Raw genomic sequence first — 15,963 nt, 5'->3', positions numbered from 1 at the left:
AACAATAAACAATATATTAGGATTTTTTATTTATTTAAAATGTATCGTTTTAGGATTTTATACTAATTTTTTTATTTTATAATTATTAGCTCTTTTCTATCATTTCAGCTTTTCCGCTTTTTGTTGGGACCATTGTATATGTTTTGGCCAATATGTTTTTTAATAACTGTCAGTACAAAAATATTCATTTGATGATATGTATGTTTTTTTGAGTGGATCACACAGGTCACAAAAGGGCAGCAAAAGTTCTAGACTGTGCTGCTGTCCGTAGCAAAGTGAACTCAAGCAGTCCCTAATGGCCCTGCAGTCTCGCTGTCATTGGCGCTCAACTCGGAGAGCTTGTGCTAAGGAAATGTGTCACCAAATGTCTCACATTCTTGGTATCAGTTAGTGGCAGAATCTGGTCTCTGGTTACCTCTGCCTGGGGTAGGGGACATAGGCTCAGCAGCGGGCCCCTCTAGCACAACCACCTCCCTCTCTTCACTTGCTGTTTTAACATCACAGCCCTGCTCTTTAGCCATCTGAGCCCTTACCATACAACAACTGGGCCTGACAGAGCACTGTTTATTTAGCCAGGCCGAAACATTGAACGCCCTCCCCGATGGACTGCCTTCTCCTATTTGTGTGATGTGTTCGTTTTAATTAGAGCTTATCATCTGCACACTGTCTACATATGTCGTCTATACACAAAAGGGTAGAAACAATAATTGGAACGTTTTTTCTCCTGGTGATTATGTTGTCAAAAGAAGCTGACACTCAATTTAATAACATAGTTTTCTGCGATATGTCATTTGAACCGCAGTATAAGACAGGCTCAGACATTCCTCATGGGATCTGATAGTGGCACGGACTGTTCTGTTAAGTATGCATGTCTGCGGTAACAGCTCCTCCTCTCAGAGACCAACACGAGGACAGCACAACAAAAATATTCTTATCTAAATGTAGCTTTCTTGTAGTGTTCTAGCTGGTTGCTAGGGCATCGATAGAATATTTTTGACATTGATTTCAATAAGATAATAAACTGGGCTTTGTGAAGGAACTGCAGGTCTTTCACGAGTTTAATGAAAAGCTAATAATAAAATAAAAAATGTAAAAAAATAAAATAAACATTCGTTTTAAATGTAAAAGATGAAAAATAAGAATTAGGGAAAACCAATAAATGATGAATAATTGATTGCTATTGTGTGAATAATATGTAATCATGTAATCAATAAAAAAGTAACTGTAGTCCGCTTACAAGTATTTTAAAATGTAATATAATCTAATTACAAGTTCTTAATTTTTGGAATCTGATTACGTAATCTCATTAGGCCACTACCCAGCACTCTATAAAGACGGACTGATAGATGGATAGATAGATACTCATAAGAAAGCCTATTTTCCATATTTTAGAATAATAACCCTGCTGAGCCTAATCTGGTTTAAGATGGTCTCAGACTGGCAAGCTGGCTTGCTTATATGCTACTTATTATATTGTACTATATTACACTCTAAAAAATGCTGGCTTAAATACAACCCAGCATTTTTTAGAGTGTATACATTGGGCGTTTTAGCATATTTATTCATGTAATAGAAACGCAATTATTTTGTTAAAAATAAGTAAAATTAGAAACTCTTGTTTTTCAAACGCAAATTCAGGAACTTGAATGAAAACGGTCCCTGTGTCTAAAGTAAAAAACGGATGTGGCTCTCAAAACGGAGAACAAAGTGAAATTCCGTGCACTTTTTTCCCTCCTCTTTGGTGGTTGACCTGAGCTCAATGCGAGGATTTAACCCATCCTCTACACCTCCCTGGTCCGAGCAGTGATTCATGCCTTTTTCCCCGATAATTTCGGCACGTCACTGAGTCCTTCCCACAAAGTTGGGAAACAGCGGAGCGTCCGTGGAAGCGAGCGGACACATGAGAGCCGCGTCTGGAAGGTAAGATCAGCCTGCTCCCTTCTCTATAGAAGCGATTATGTAGTATATATGAGCTTTACTTGGAGTCATTGACGTGGTCGAGCTAAGAGAGGTTTCCGAATGAGTGATGAACGCGAGAAACTTGTTCGTTGAATCAAAATAACTTCCGCTTTCTGCATGATAACGCTCGCGCCGCATAAAATCATTGGAGAGGAGAACAGCGAACATGTTTGTACCGTTATACAAACACATAGACTAGCGTTGTTTGCATGAGGTTTAATTTAGCTGGTTTTTATTACTGTAGAAACGGACAGCTGGTTTGCTTATTGGGAAGTTTAACGTTAAAAGCTTGACTCATTTAAACTCAAACTTTTTGTAGCCTATTCTGCGTTTCCATTATATTTGTATGGGGTGCCAAGTGCCAGGGTGGCATCGACTGTTTAACAATTAGAGTCGATTATTTTATTTTTTTTTCAACTGAAACATTCTAAAGCTGTAAACATTTGGTGAAACCCCCGCTGTTTTGACACATGGCTGTGGGGGAGGTAAATACTTAAGTATTTTGAGACTTTGTTTAATCTCTGCTTCATGTTTTGGCTGTCTCAGAAAATAGCCAGCTGCCTGCCTAGACAGCGTTTTTGGGCGTCATAGGCATATTTCGGTGTATTAAAGAGCGTTTCAAGCTCTAAACGAGCATCTCTTTTATAGTCTCGCGTTTAAGTTCCTAAAATCGGCCCGAGAGATTCTGAACGAACAGACTCATTGAACCAGGAACCGTCTTTAGACTCGCAGAGTTGCGTGTTAACAACTCGCCGACTCATCGAACCGAGAACCGTCTTATTCGAATATATTCGACTCAGAAGGATCCAGGTTAACAACTCTCTATTGTTATAGAAATGGATAATAATAAACAACAATATGTACATTTGGCTTTATTGGAACGTTTTAAGCGTGTAGTGTAGTAGGCTATACCACTATAATAATATAAAAGAATCGCTGAATTGTTTATTGAGTCAGTTAGATTAGTCAGCACCTGGAAAGAGGATTTAGTGAATGTCTATATTAGTACCAAATGCAAGATACTGAACAAACGTTATGTTGCATGTTGGTTCAGATGTTCATATTTTCAAACGGAATGAACTGAAGCTACAAAGGTGGTGGTTATATCTGGTCACATTTCCATCCACCAGCACAGTTATTATGAGTCACCGCTGACAGCTAGACAATATTTATGGGGAGTCTAGACAAGTATTTATTTATAGCAGTCTCTCTTGACATTGTTCGCCTGAAACTATTTAATAAACAGAAAATGACACATTTGAAAGCTCATTTCTCTGTGGGAGAGTGGAGTGTGCCTCTGCTATGTTTCTTTTATACCAGACAGACAAACCTAATTTAGTAAGATTTGTTTTCCATTAAGTTTAGCTGAGCATAAAGATGCTTTAGGGCTTGAGATCCAGCACTAACAGGGCTCATCTGCTACTTCCGTAAGAAATGTTCCTCACCCGAAATTCCCTTGCCAGGCCAGCTGTACTCAGCCCGACTAATACTACACAACAGCGGATCAGATCACACAACCTGCAGAGCCTCTTAAGCCAGTCAAGGCGTTTTGTTTTCTTAATTACACATGCTCCTCTTTCAGTCCTCTAGACTGTAGACTATACTGAAGCACCGTTACCGCTGTGCAAGAGAACACATTTTGGTTGAAAGTTAAATGGTGATCTTCTGATTTATTTGAGTCACTTTTACATTTTACTACTTTGCATAATAACAACAACAATAATAATTGTAGTTATTTTAAGTTATATCTGCAGATATATAATAAAAATAACAACAACAACAATACTACTACTACTACTACTAATAATAATAATAATAATTATTATTATTATTATTATGAAAAGTTGTTTTGAAATCTAAATGACTGTAGGAGAAATAAATGTATGTTTTTTTTTTTTTGTCTGAAACTCATGGCCAAATAAACGATAATAATAATAATTATTAGTAATTGTTATTTTACATTATATATGTTTATGTATGTATAATAAGCATTATTAATAACAATGATTATATTTAATAAGTAATAATAATAATAATAATAATAATAATAATAATAATACATTGTTTTGCAATCTAAATAAAATAAAATAATAAATAATATATAATAATAATATATAATAAATAATAATAAAATGTAGTAATAATAATAATTGTTTTTTGTTATTATTTATATTATTATTATTACTACTACTATACAGTTATTTTGTGGTTAATAATAATAAAAAATAATAATGATAATAATAATAATGATGATAATAATATTAATTATTATTATTATTGTAAAAATTGTGAAAAGTTGTTTTGCAATCTAAATGACTGTAAGAAAAAAATGTAAATGTAATAATTAAATAATAATAATAATAAATAGTATTATTATTTATGTTATTTTACATTATATATTATATATTTTACATTATGTATATTTATAATAATCATTATTAATTCTAATATTATAATGCTAAGTTTTTCTGACATTTAAGTGATCCTAAGGAAAAAATTAAAAAAAATTTGGGTCTGAAACTCATGGCCAAACGGACTGCTTCAGATTATTTGTTGGTCCTTTTGCATATTGAGCTGTCCTCAGTATATCCAGTAAGTGTTCCAGTCATCCTGTTCTAGTTACCCTGTAATATCTCAACAGATGAGAAGCAGTTGACTTCTGGAATTTAGCTAATTAAGCTGCTGTAACTCGCCTGGTAACTCAACTAGTTTTATAAACTCTTTTGGTGGAGCTCAAATTGTCGTTAAAAGACACAAATGCATTCCAGAAAGCCTCCCCTCGCCTCAAGGTCAGAGTTTACACCACTAACCTGTAATACAGAGCTATTGCCAGCTGGCTTAAGGTGAATGATGTCTCCATGTCTACACCAAAGGGCCAAGTTTGCAGGATTCGGATGTCCGCCAACCAGCTTTGGAAAGTCACCTTCCATTCTCTTGGCTCAGTTTATTCCTTTCAAGTTGTTCATTCCTTTAATGTTTGCTGGACTGGATTTCAGTAAATAATTGGAGCTGCCAGTGAAGGCCAGGCTGAACTAGTGATGTCTGTTCAAGTTAGAAAATTAAATATATACTCTGATTGATGTGGTGTATTCTTAGGACTGCAAGACAATGGTGGTGAATGTAGATTTTGTGATGAAACACTTTGTACTGCATGCCTGAGGCAGTGCGGTTCAAATGGTTTTATTAGCCCATCGTCCTAAGAATGCTGGCAAACCTCTCATGACCCATCTTGTGTAAAAAAGCAAGAATGATTTGAAGGACATTAATTCGGATTCATTCATATGTAGCTTTTTTTCAGTCATGTCACCGTCCCACTTGTAGAATAACATGATGGCAAGATGACAATAGTGATGAAAGCCTCTGAGTACCTGACACAGAATGTGGGAACACTGTGTTTCAACATCCCTCTACCAACTCTTTATTTTCTGCCTCTGTGTATATGTGGTCTCAAAGAACTTTTATTACAAAGAACTGGGGAGTTGCAGCCTTGTAGATAGGATATTTTTGGCATCCTTTGAAAATATGCTGTTTGGTATAGTCACAACAACTGACAAGAAACTACGACTACTTTTTTGTATGTCCTTGAACAAATCGCCTTAGAGATGATAGTAATGTTTAACATTGTTTTTCAGCAAAAGTGTGTGAATTTATATAAATTAATTATGTATACAATATATTTTTATATAAATGTAATATAAATAGAAAATGCTTACCAAAATTGCAATTTATTTTATTAAAATCATTATTGTGAAATATTATTACAATTTTAAAGAACTGATTTCTATTTTAATATAATATAAATTGTAATTTATTCCTGTGATGCAAAGCCGAATTTTCAGCATCATAACTAAAGTCTGCAGTGTCACATGATCCTTTAGAAATCATTAAAATATGCTATTTTGGTGCTCAAGAAAGATTTCTTATCAATGTTGAAAATGGATATGATGCTTAATATTTTTCTTTTAGGATTCAGAATAGAACAGCATTTATTTGAAATAGAAACGATTCATTTTTAAGTCATTTTTGATCTGTCTATATATATATATATATGTATATATATATATATATATACATACATTTTTTTTGTCCCTTTCTCTGTGCCAGCAGAAAAATACTTATTTTTGAACCCTGCACCAGACCGACTGATATTCTTAGGCAATGCAATCTAGGTCTTTCCAACTGTTTATGTTTTTGGTTCTAAAGAAAAATGAGTCAAGGTTTCCAAACCTATCATCATGAATGCTTTCCTGGGGCTTTTAAAAGCTACATTTAAGGATTTCTTTGTAAGTTAGAACTGCTTAATGTGCCTCTGCCGCTAATCAGCAACGTGACTGCTAGTCGTTTTGCATCTTAAACGTCCATTTTGTGCATAATTCAATTTAGAACCTTTTCTCAGAGTGTTTTCATGGAGGCCTCATTACGGGTCACAAAAAAAGCATCCACAGATTTAATGTCTGCAGTGGAGGCCCCAAAGCTAAGCTATTTTTCTAATAGAAAGAAATACTTTTATGCAGAGTATCAGGTCAAAATCACAATGGTGTACATGGGGCCCTGAGGACAGGATAAATGAGACTCGTCTCGAGTCATTTTCCCATGGTGATAAGACCAGATGTTGGTAGAGAAAAGTCACATGGACTGAAGGGTGGGAGCAGAGCCTCATATAAACACTGATGCTTCGGTTGAATATTTATCACCCTACATCCGAGTACATCCCTACATCTTAATTTTTAATTTATTTTATTTGTATTCTATTCCTATTCTATCTATAGATCACACCTGTACATACAATTTATTCTTTTTTTTGTGGTTTATTTATATTTATGTATGTGCATTTTATTCACATCTTATTTTTATTATCTGTGTACTGGAAGCTTGTGACACTAAAACAAATTTCTTGTATGTGCAAACATACTTGGCAATAAAGCTCTTTCTGATTCTGATTCTGATTCTGAATAAACAGATTCTGTATATGCCAGAAAACCCCAAGTTATGAAAAAAAGAAAGGGGATGACATGAAAGTTTGTGATTTACTGTCCTTTCAAGTAACTCGGTGTCTGAGCGACAGTGAGAAATATGGGTTGGGGGAGAAGGTCTCTTTCATGTAGTGAAAAGGATAGAAGGACCTTTGATATCTGAGACGCACTGAACACTTGAAAGGATAAACTGTGATTTAAGTCAGTATGGCCACGTGCTTTGATAATAATTTCAGCTTGGCTATTGTTGTGCCATAAATGTTTTTTGGTGGAGCGTCGCCGCGTTTTGTTGATTCAGTGAGTGTTTGAGTGCCTTATGTGTGTCTTTTAGACTGTACACATCCACACCCAAGTTATATTCCAGTGCCTTTTCATCTGGAATTCTACTTGAAAAGAACTTTACACTGCGAGTTCAGCTGTTTCCAAAACCATGACATAAACATCTACAAGAATAGACCAGGTGAGTTTTAAGAGGTGCAGGCAATAAGAAGTCAATCCCTGGTTATGGATGGGCAACATAGAGCTCCTGAATGATTGTAATTTCCAAATTGCGTCTCCTGTGTGACGGAATTTTCCACCTGTGAATGGCTGCAAGGCTGTGCCTGCCTGCTACTGTGGCACCATTTGTTCCGTTCCCTACTGAAACTTCGTCTAATTTGGGATTTTTTTGATTATATGAATTATTTTTGAAATAGAATGGGCAATGAACTTTGATAGACTGCTGTCTACAGTAGATTGAAGGAGCTGTTGATATATCTTGAGAGGCGTTTTATTTCTGCTCAATAGTACCTGTTTTACTATGACTCATTTGGTGAATGTCTATCCTTACATGACTCACACAGATCTTTAAATTATAGAGGTACTGACTACTTACTGTGATTTTATGACTTTCTGAAATATTTAATTTTGACTGGGCAATTGCAGCTTTCTGTAGTCAGACTGCCAAATGAACTGACTCTTATGAGTAGGGTTGCAAAGGTGTGGAAAATTTCCGGTAAATTTCCTGAAACTTTCCAAAAATTCCCTGAAGATTAAAAAAAAATCCTAGAAAGTTTCCAAAATTTCTGGAATGTTTCTGAAATTTACTGGACATTTTCCACCTTTTTGCAGCCCTACTTATGAGTCAGTTCATTTAGTGATTCAAAAAACATACACCGCAACCAGTGTACTCTGATTTCCAGATGAATGACTTTACTGAGCCGGTTCTTTTTAGTCAATCAAAAAAACATAAAGCACAAACAGTGTAGTCTGACTCCAGATTAAATAATTCTAGTGCGGCAGTCCTTTTAAATTAATAAAAAACACACAGCACAAACGGTGTAATGTGATTCCAGAACGAATGAATCTAGTGAGCCGGTTCTTTTTAGTCAATCAAAAAACATACAGACCAGGACCAGACTTTCTTCTTTACTATTCTCACTTCTTAGTTAGTAAGCAGCTTTATTTATTTATGTAAGCAATTACGAAATAACGCCTTCAGGGTGATACAAGGAAGGTGAAATTATTGGGCTTTTTTTGAGATAATGGTTGACCAACAGTCCCAGTGTTTTTCCCTTGCTTCTTTTACTCATACATAATACCCAACAGATCGACTGATTCATAGTAATAAACAGGCCTAAGGGCAGTTTTTCCTCAGTAACTGGGAGTGTGTGTTGTCTTCTCAGAAAATTTCATCATTCCTTGTGCTAACATAGTCACTATTTAATGAACCAAAGATAGATGGCAATAAACTTAGTCATCGCAATAAAGCCGATCCATAGGGAGGAACATTAGCACTCAGCCAAAGATGTACCACACACGGTTATTTTGTGAAGTAAATAATCAATTACCCTTGATTGACGATACTTGTGACATTTTAGTAATGTTTTGTATTTCATCACCAAATAGTGCAATAACTGTACATGTTCATTGTAGCTACAATGAGTCATGCATCTTACCTTAAAGGTATAATTCACTTGAAAATGATTATATTGTCATCATTTCCAAACATGTATGACTCTTCTTCTTCTGTGAGGAATGTCTTCATTTTTTTTGTCCATACGATGAAAGTAAATGGGGTCCAGATTTGTTTTTTTCCCCCCACTGGACAAAAAATGTTACATTTGGCCAGCATGTTTAAAGTGCAATAGTGTGCAGGTTAGGTTTTGGTGTTGAGGTAAGGTTGGGGATGGTTGTAGAAGATTTTGGCCTCAGGGTTGGGAGGTAGAGGTGTGAGAAAGGCCTGTCCTTATACACAGTTTAACCTGATCTGGGCCATTATTGCAGGGTTTTTTAGCTAGAGAAATGAGATGGATCAGGGGGTTGGTGGGTGGGCTGGACAAGAGGAGGGGAAGGAGAGAATACAGTCCTGAGGTGGAACTGATATGAATCCGTTCTTTGTTTCATATCAGTGTTGGGCTGCTGTGGGGCTAGTGTTGTTTGGGGCCTGAGGTGACAGGATTTTGGTGTCTAAGAGAGGAATTTCTGCCCCGCACAAGGGGTTTTCCATCACAAAGGGTCGGGGCAAATAAAAAAAGAGCATTATAATGAGAGAATAAGGGTGAGAATGAATCTAAAGCTAGCAGAAGGAGTTAATGACATGGACGATGTTTGCTGTTGAATGTATTTGGTAAGATTTTTCTTTCTTTCTTCCATCCTGATATTGCCTCGAAGCAAATTGTGCATGCTGTGAGAGAAATGTGTGTGTATGTGTGTAATCTGGCTGCTTTGAAAGTTCAAGGGCGATGAAGTCATGCTTTAGTTACCTTGAGAAGAATTCCAGTGTTTGGTATTTGCGAAGGCCATGAATGATGATAAACCCGGCTATGCTTGACAGATTTCTACATTTTCCTGATCATTTATTTTTGTAAAACAAAATATTTGACATATGTTTTATTAAAATGAATAATGTGTGTGTGTGTGTGTATATATATATATATATACATACATACACACACACACACAGACAGACATGTATCTAAAATTTAAAATATAAGTAATATGAATCATATAGTTGATTTGAAGTCCGTCCTTTCCAGAACTTTCCGGTAATTTCATAGCACTCCATTAGAGAGGATCAGAGCTTGCTTTATTGTGTTTCTCAGGTCATCAGCAGCCCACATTCCTCTCTCTTTTGACCTGATAAGTGTCTTTCTGTATCCAGTGTCTATCAGATAACTCAGCACTCCTCTCCCGGGAGCTGCATAAAGCCTGAGTGTGAACAGCCTTGGCAGATTGTGTGTCCGCACATGAACCTGATACCATTGGGTGAGAAAGTGTGGGATCTTGCAGTTCTGTGAAGACAACCTCTTGCTTTTGCAATGCATTGTTGTCCATATGAAGTATATCTTGACAATTATGTATTTGTTCTAAAATGAACTAAAATGATGATTTAATTCAGTCAGAAGGACCATGATATCAGTGGATTCAAAATGCAGGAGGTAAAGTACAGTAAAATCTATTTAAAATAATCATGGCATGTTTTTACTACACTGCTAAAGTAACAAGGAAAATTATATATACATTTTCTTTTATGTACACAAATTTTATAAAAAAAATAGAAAGAAAACATTTGTCCATATTTCACTATAACATTTTACTACATGTAAGATGCTTGCAGAGGACAAAACATTAAATTCTGACTTGATTAATTAAAATGGACTATTTGAACTGATTAATGGAAATGAATCATTGTGATATTCATGCTGATCATCAGCAAATATCTGTCAACAAGTCACTTTTGAGTAATTAATTAAAAATGTTTTTATTTCTATAACATATTCATCTTTTAACCATTCAACATAATAACATTCTAACTTAACATTTTACTCAATTTCTCTAATATTCCAGATGCTTTTTATTAAACAACATGAGAACAAAATGTCAAACTGCTGTGTGTCTTTTTATCAAATGATCGGGATCAAGTGCTGAGGTCAGGGGTCACGCTAATGGGTGCTAGAATAAGATTTATGCACCCACAGTCGTGTGATCTCAGTTAAGAGAAGAATTATGCTGGGACCTTCCCTACAATCAAGACCAGGATTCATCAGGAAGGAGTCCAAGACAAAGTCCGAGATATTCAGTCGACTGCTAAATAGCTTGTCAAAGTGGAATGTTAAATTGTGGGATTAGAGCTCCACTGTCGCCTCGGTCTCATCTCACTTTCAGCCAAACCATGTTGAATATCATCTGAGGTTTTTGGTTGGACGTCCACTGTTGCTTGTGGTTCTGATGTCACTCTGGAGAAATGCTCTCCTTGGCTTTAAGCTCAGACACTCGGGCTGTTGTTAAGGGTGTTTCTAAGACTCTTAAGACTTGATAAAAGCTTAACTGAAAGGGCTTGATTCCTCAGTATATCAAGTTACTAACATTGGCTCAGTGTTCACAAAGACTGTTTTGTATGGTAATAATGCCCTTCAGAGCCATTAAAGCTTATCATCGGGGGCGGAGGGGGTTGCGGTATTGAATAGGTCTGGGATTGTGGTGTGTGAGAGGAGCAGTGGTGGTGTCAAAGGATCCTTATCCTGGTATGCAATGCTAAAACCATTTCAGATCAGGTAGTTAGAGCATGTTTATGAAAAACTTGCATTTCGGTGATCAGTAGACATAATGGAATGGTTTGAAGATGTAAAAGTGCTGGCTGAATGACCAGCCTTTGCTTAGCGTGATTCATGTCACGGTAAAGGCACGCCAGGTTTAAAGCAAACACACGTGGCTTTCATTTGACACATAATTTAAGGCACGTCAAACATGCTGCTAAATTCTATACGGTAGCTCCGCTTATAACTTCCAGCTTCCCCTGTGTCTCTGAACCATGATACCACTGGCATGATAACACTTTTAATGCTTTGTGAGTGACACATCTCCTTGAATTGTCAGTTTTCATTATGTCAGATTCTCCCCTTGGTAACAAGGGTCTGAAATTAACTCGAGTAACACAATCCTTAATGCTGACCTTAGTTTGCATTGTGTAAAAAGAATGTTCCGTGGCATAGCCTTATGTTTATTACCAAAGTAATATCTAGACTCGTCCCTGTTTTTTTTTTAAAGAACAAAATTTAAATGTGAACCTCATACTTTTATTTAATCTCTTGTGTTAATTATTCAGTAAAAACAGTTTGTCTTGACTTTGTAAACTTGCCTAAATCGTCATTTTTGAGCTGAGAATACATTTTTAAGTAAGTTAGCTATGCATTACCAACATAATTGCTGTGGAGTTTACTTCAAATGAACAGTAGTTTCTGGTATCATGGTATTCATATAAATCTGACCTGCTTTACATGGTCAGTGAAGTTAAATGGTTGGATTTAACTTTACTCATACAAGGTTAGTCATAATGATACACTAGTCATACAGTAGAAAATATATTCTTCTAAAGCTTTTTAACAATAATGAGTGACGAGTGACTTTTTGAGTGAGTGAGTGACTCATTAATCCATTTAACCGATTTGTTCAGAAACACTGATTCAGTTAGAAATGAAACACAGCTACTGTTTATTGCTCAGAGATGAAACTGGCAGAACAAACGAAATAACAATATTATTCCTAAAATTTATTATGTATTACCTTGTTTGTTGATTAGTTTTATGAGTCAATTGACTTTTTACCGTTAGTATTACTCCGCTTGTCTCTGTTTGCATGTTTCAGAAAGATTGTCAGTTTGTGTATTATTAATGAAGGTTTTTTTTAGTACTTGATTCTTGCTGTAGGTTACAGGTCACCAGTAGGTGGCAACAAGTGTCTTTTTCAGTTAGTCATTGAATAATTCGCTCAACCTATTTGTTCGAAAACATTTACTCATTTAGGAACAAAGCAAGTGACATCTTTATGAGTGAATCATTAATCAACTCAACTTATTCATTTGGTTCATTTAGGAGAAAAGCACTGCTAATTTAGTTTGCTTGGAGAAAAAATGGACCTGCAACCTGCAAAATTGTAACTAAAATATAACTGAATTAATATGAAACTTAATGTTTACTGAAATGTTGTATAAAACAGTATCACACTTAATTAAATAATGCTTAATTATGCCACAAATTATGTTGATATATTTTAATTAATTAAAAGCGAACCATATCAGACCTATGGTGAGAGTTGGAGATGGTGAGATAATTCTATTAGCTACGACTCGGGGTTCTTCTCTTTTGTAATAGTTCTAGAAAAGTTGTCAATAAGGATGACCTTGAGGGCTAGTTCTGGAATAGAGGTGGGGAAAGTTGTCAAGGGACGGGTGAAAAGCAGGGGGTTTGTCTAGGCATTGGGACAGCAGGGTGGAGGTCCTACAGAGATAGACTGGGATAGACCCCTGATGGGCTCCATTCAGGACTGAAGGAATGGGTGTAAAATAGTTGCATCTGCGGAGCCCCATTTTGGCATATGCTTTGTGCCAAAGATCATTATTAGATCTTTCACAAATTCACATAATCTTGAGCCATTAATGCAAAAACGTGCACTTTTTAGTGGTGCTAGCTGTTTAGACTCCTCTACAATTAGATAAAACATATTTTCCTTATTTATTTAAATACTCAAAATAAATCCACTATGCTGCATAATACACTGAAATAATGAATGCTAATGAAGTCTTTGTTATATTTTTTGGTTTGTTTTGGTCTCTTGACTATAGCCCTATTTAAAAAAAAACCTGTTTAATGAAGCTCTAAATACAAAATGAACTTGTAGATTTGAATAATTTCCGCAAAGTTTCTTATAGATTCTTCAAATGGAGATGATATGCTTTCTATTTGCCAACGTTGAGCAGATGACCCACATAGACGGAGCAATGTAACACCAAATATGAATTTAGCACCAGGTTGTTTTTCATCCTCCTGAAAGGTGGCGGCTGCTCTGAGTGTTCTCACACATGTCTCATAATCAGATGGCAGGGTGACAGTCAGCGCCAGAGACGCAGAGCTCGCCATCGCTCGTGGTTTAATATCTGAGCTCAGGAAGAGCTTGATGTAATCGAGAGAGAGTTTCAGCACTTTAAACATTATCGAGAGCAACTCTGAAGCAAATCAAGTTACCTGAAGTGCATAGAGTGAAGTAAGTGATCGAATATGGTCTGTTCTTGTTGAAATCTGTTTTTAGTCATATTTTCTAGTGCGCTTTGCCTCTCATTCATGTTCTAGCAACAATTATTTGCATTTGAAAAGCAAATAGCCGCTCTCTGCAAGGTCAGAATGTGAAAAGCTTGTGTTGTTGGAAGTTTCGTGTCATTTTGAGAGAAGACGTCCTTCACCTGATTGACGTGTCGTGCCCAGGAGAGTTGTGGGAGGAAATGATATTCAGAGAGGGAGTGCGTTGGTGTTGTATTTCGTATGAGATGCTTTGTTTGTACATGTATGGTGAAGAACGGCAGGTTGTGGATGAAGTCATTGGTGGAGGTAAATGTTGTAGCTAGCAGATTTGATGATAGACATGAACAGCTTGGCATAAAATAAACAGTTGCAACTAATGGTTATTTTGATAATCTGCTTATCTAATTAGATGGATTTATTGACTTTTCAGGTGATTTATGAAACAGTGAATCATCAGCTTTTAATGTACTGTTCAGTTTTTGCCTTTTTTAAGAGGCTGTGCATGTGCTAACTAACAATAAAGACTGATGAATCAATTAAAAAAAAAAAATACTTTTAATGAACTTATGGACAATTTTTTTTTTCAACCTAGCATCCAACGTCAAAAATCAACAAAAACGTCTCTTTTAGTAATAATAAAATATTATTATTATTTATAATAATAAAAATAAATAAAATATAATTACTGAAGTAATATATATATATATATATATATATATATATATGTATATGTGTGTGTATGTAATCTAAGTAAAAAAAGTAAGTAGTGCTGCCTTATTTATGATTGTGCATTTAGAGGGACTGTTTTGTATGGAAGCCAATTTCTGTCACAGGAAAAAACATAACATGCTTTGGTAAATCTTAGCTTTTGCTTTTGTAATTGACAAGTCATAATTATGAGATCAAAAATTTAAATTGACAAAAAGTCAAAATATGAAATTATAAAAATATAAAAGTCAAAACTATAACATAAAAAGTAAAAATTGACAATTGTGAGATAAAAATCCAAAATTATGACAAAAAGTTTTTTGACTTTTTGCGTATGACTTACCATGTCATCATTTTGACTTTTTATGTCATAATTATGATTTACTGAAGCATGATTTTTTTCTTACAGTAATTTTCCAATAACTGATTGTCTATTTTGTATTTTCACACAAATTGCTTATAGTATTTGACATTTAGAATGTAAATAAATTTTGCCATTCTAATGTTTAGAAATGAGCAAATATCAAGCACTAGATTAGTTTTTGTTTCAAATTTTTTAGCTGAATATTTAACTGGATGGATTTTAACCTGAATCCATGTGTCTCAGTGGATTTATTAGTTTTCTAATAAACAAATGGAGTTAAATTACTTGTAAACTTCAATTCAGACTCCTAGACTTTTGGCGCTTTTCCACTGCGTGGTACGACTCGGCTCGGTACGGCTCAGTACGGTACGGCACGGCTCGGTTCGGCTCGGTTTGTGTTTCCACTGCAGTTTAGTATCGCTTTAGAGTGGGCGGGATTATTCACATGTCATTATAGTTGCGCCGCCTCTACTGCCGCGACTCCTAAAAAACGTTTTCATTCCGCGTCGCCCCATCAAGCTCTCACTGGATCCGCTCCTCTGCTATCAACGAGAGCAACGTCTGTACTTCCTCAACAGGGGGAACAGCCACTTTTTGGTTGTTAAAAAAAGGTGCGCTCGTTCAAAACAGTTGCATTCGATCCTTCGCTGGCTGTGCTGATTTAAATCTAGCAGTTCTTTTGTGTTTGTGTCGCAAGTTCAGTGACGCAGGTAGTGACGATTCTCTCCGGCCAATCCGTGATCAGCAGAGTTTACACGTCACGTTTTGGTAACGGTACGGTTCCTTGGAACCCCAACCGAAGTGGTACTAAAAAAAGTACCAGGTACCAGGTACTGTACCCAGTGGAAAACCCCCCAAAAGTGAACCGTACCGTGCCGTACCATGCAGTGGAAAAGCGCCAAAA

General features: G+C 35.8%; 1 protein-coding gene across 2 annotated transcripts in view; it reads left to right on the top strand.

Moving 5' to 3' along the window:
• Window positions 1-1,797: 1,797 nt before the first annotated feature.
• The window catches only part of LOC107686625 (solute carrier family 45 member 3), a 35,010-nt gene continuing 20,844 nt past the window's right edge, over window positions 1,798-15,963 (top strand). The window contains exon 1 of one of the 2 annotated variants that reach the window (XM_016483683.1): window positions 1,798-1,920. The gene's annotated coding sequence lies outside the window, so the exon portion shown is untranslated. Of the gene's footprint in view, window positions 1,921-13,923; window positions 13,953-15,963 lie in introns of those variants that run through there. The other variant, XM_016483685.1, reaches the window with a different exon arrangement.

This window comes from Sinocyclocheilus anshuiensis, unplaced genomic scaffold (assembly GCF_001515605.1).
Source record: "Sinocyclocheilus anshuiensis isolate Anshui unplaced genomic scaffold, SAMN03320099.WGS_v1.1 scaffold1102, whole genome shotgun sequence".
Classification (NCBI taxonomy): domain Eukaryota; kingdom Metazoa; phylum Chordata; class Actinopteri; order Cypriniformes; family Cyprinidae; genus Sinocyclocheilus; species Sinocyclocheilus anshuiensis.
Note: the sequence above shows the minus strand (reverse complement) of the source record. Positions and strands in the feature narration are given on the sequence as shown.